We start from the raw sequence: 3,094 nt of genomic DNA on the forward strand, positions 1-3,094 counted from the left end.
AGTTTTCCATCATCTTTACTAAATCACTTTGATTTGAGAGCAATTGGTTTATAGGTTGGAGACAAGTTTGGAAAAGGGATCACTCTCTTACTTTTACTATGACCAATGTACTGAAATCAGTAGCATTTACAGTTAAGTCAGACAGGACCTCTCCATATTCAAATTTTACTCTCAGATGTTGGTGCAGGGAAGCTTGGCTAAGTAACATATCAGCTCACAATTCCCTCAAAATACAGAGTCATGCAGCAACAAGTAACTGGTTATTAAGGCTAACAGTTAGGTCCACAACAACATAACTCCTGGAACTAATATTTTAGGTTTTGTGAGCCATAATGATGTCTTTACTTGATGGGTGAGCTTTTAATTTCAGTTCCTGCACAGCTTTTTTTACTGAGGTAACTAACAGTGCTGCAGAATCCTAGACAGAATCCTAGACACCACTTAACCTTTGTCCATTCCTAATCACAAAAGTCACAGCTTCAATGAGTCTCTGTCATACATTCACTGGGTTAGTATGTGAGAAGTGACCACTGTCACCAATAAGTTTGATAAGGTCTTGGGTTTGCATATGAGAGTGTAGTAACGCCTGCGCATGCGTAGTCTTACGCATGCATAGAATTAATAAAGCAAGCGTTTCCCACTCAATTCATTCTCTTTCTCGCTGGCCAGCGATTGAGCAAGGACGTGTGTTTAAAGCTGTCTCTACATCTTTCGGTCTTATACTCGACAGCTCGTTATTCTCACCTCTAAAGATGTATAACTAAAGATATGTATGTTTTACCAAGTAAATAAATGTTGTTTAAGTTGTTTAGTCTGGAGTTCAGTGTTTCGTTAATTTCTTCAATTTTATAGTAGAAAGTCAGGTATACAATCTAAAGATGTATAACCCACTTTCTACTAAAAGAGCATAATGTTCCTTCTTGAGGCATTTATTGCATTTATGCTGGACAGTTATCACATGAATGGTAAAAGAAAAAATAAATGAAACATTTCTTCTTAGTAATTTATAATCGGCATAGAGAACTGGTTCATTAAGAATGAATCCTTCTCACATACTTGTGATATCTATAGTTGACCAGAATTCACTACTGTCACTGTATTGACCTTTGGGTTTGTGTATATATTGTTACTGTGCTGGGCTATGTCTATCACAGAGGCTTTATTATAAACGATCTTGAAACCCATTGCTTTATTTTCTAAGAGGCTGACGTATTGCAGTTGAGGTAATGCCAGCAATGAATGTCACATGTTGCCATCATAGTCATACTGCTTTGTGCTATAATCCTGGAAATTTCCATTCCTCTATAGCTTCTCCAACTCTCTGTAAAATTCATCTAATGATTCACTTGATAGCTAGTAAATATCTGATAAAGACTTTGTTAGATTTCATGTATGGCCAAGTCAAAATTTTCACATCCTTCAATATATCTAAAGACACTGGAGCTCACTCAGGCTAATAGAGTCCTATATTTATTTGGTATTTTGTCCTGATAGTCCTCTTCAATGCAAATTGTAAAGATGGTTCGCCACTATTGGTGTTCTGTGAACTCAGGTCAATATCTAAAACTTTGGTTTCTACACCATCTTTATTTTTGAAATTGAGTTGAATAGATTGTAATGATAGCCAAAAGTTGGTTGCTTCTTCCCAAGTTTTATTCAACTCAGTTGTTTAGTTACAGTTCAGAATGGCATAGCACTTTATGTGCAATTACTTTATACTATGGGTACCTCAACAACTTCTAGTTGTACCATTCAGTTCTGGCTGGATGTATGGAAACTTATACATATGAACCTATTAATTGTAACATTATATCATCATCATTATCATCATCATCATTATCATCATCATCATTATCATTTAGTGTGTGTTTTCCATGCTGGCATGGGTTAGATGGTTTGATAGGAGCTTGTAAGCCAGAGAGTAGTACCTTGTTCCAGCCTGATTTGGCTTGCTTTCTACACTCCATGAGCGTAATGGGTGCCTTTTATATGTCAATGACACAGGTGCCTTTTACATTTTACCAGCACTGACCTATGTATTAATATATTGGCACTCCGTCAGTTACGACGACGAGGGTTCCAGTTGATCCGATCAACGGCACAGCCTACTTGTGAAATTAACGTGCAAGTGGCTGAGCACTCCATAGACACATGTACCCTTAACATAGTTCTCAGGGAGATTCAGCGTGACAAGGCTGCCCTTTGAAATACAGGTACAACAGAAACAGGAAGAAAGAGTGAGAGAAAGTTGTGGTGAAAGAGTACAGCAGAGTTCGCCACCATCCCCTGCTGGAGCCATGTGAAACTTTAGGTGTTTTTGCACAATAAACACTCACAACGCCCAGTCTGGGAATCGAAACTGCGATCCTACAACCTCGAGTCTGATGCCCTAACCACTGGGCCATTGTAGCACTGACCACGGCTACAATTTCACTTCATTTCTCAAGCACAGCAAATGACCAGAGGTCTCGATCACTGTCATTGCCTCCATGAGACTCAACATCCAAAGATTGTAACATTATATGTTTCATAATTATCCTGCAGTCTTTGGTCAAAACTCCTAATTTATTCTTAACCATTTGTTGAGCACATTTGTGATCATGTTCCTCAGATTTGTTATAGACATACATATACATGTGTGCACATGTGTGTGTGTGTGTGTGTGTAGATTTAGAATCTGAATGGCTATGTAAACCACAAAAAGAATGGGTAAGTAAAAGAAAAGGTACAGTAAGGGAGGTTCAAATTCTTTTCTCCTCTAACAAACCTTCATTGTTGAGTATCACAAAGCAGAACAATGTAAGAAGATTACACAGATGTAAATGCATTATATATATATATATATATATATCATCATCATCATCATCGTTTAACGTCCGCCTTCCATGCTAGCATGGGTTGGACGATTTGACTGAGGACTGGTGAAACCGGATGGCAACACCAGGCTCCAATCTAAATTTGGCAGAGTTTCTACAGCTGGATGCCCTTCCTAATGACAACCACTCAGAGAGTGTAGTAGGTGCTTTTACGTGTCACCTGCACGAAGGCCAGTCAGGCGATACTGGCAACGGCCATGCTCGAAATGGTGTCTTTT

The sequence above is a fragment of the Octopus bimaculoides genome, chromosome 4, assembly GCF_001194135.2.
Source record: "Octopus bimaculoides isolate UCB-OBI-ISO-001 chromosome 4, ASM119413v2, whole genome shotgun sequence".
Taxonomy (NCBI): domain Eukaryota; kingdom Metazoa; phylum Mollusca; class Cephalopoda; order Octopoda; family Octopodidae; genus Octopus; species Octopus bimaculoides.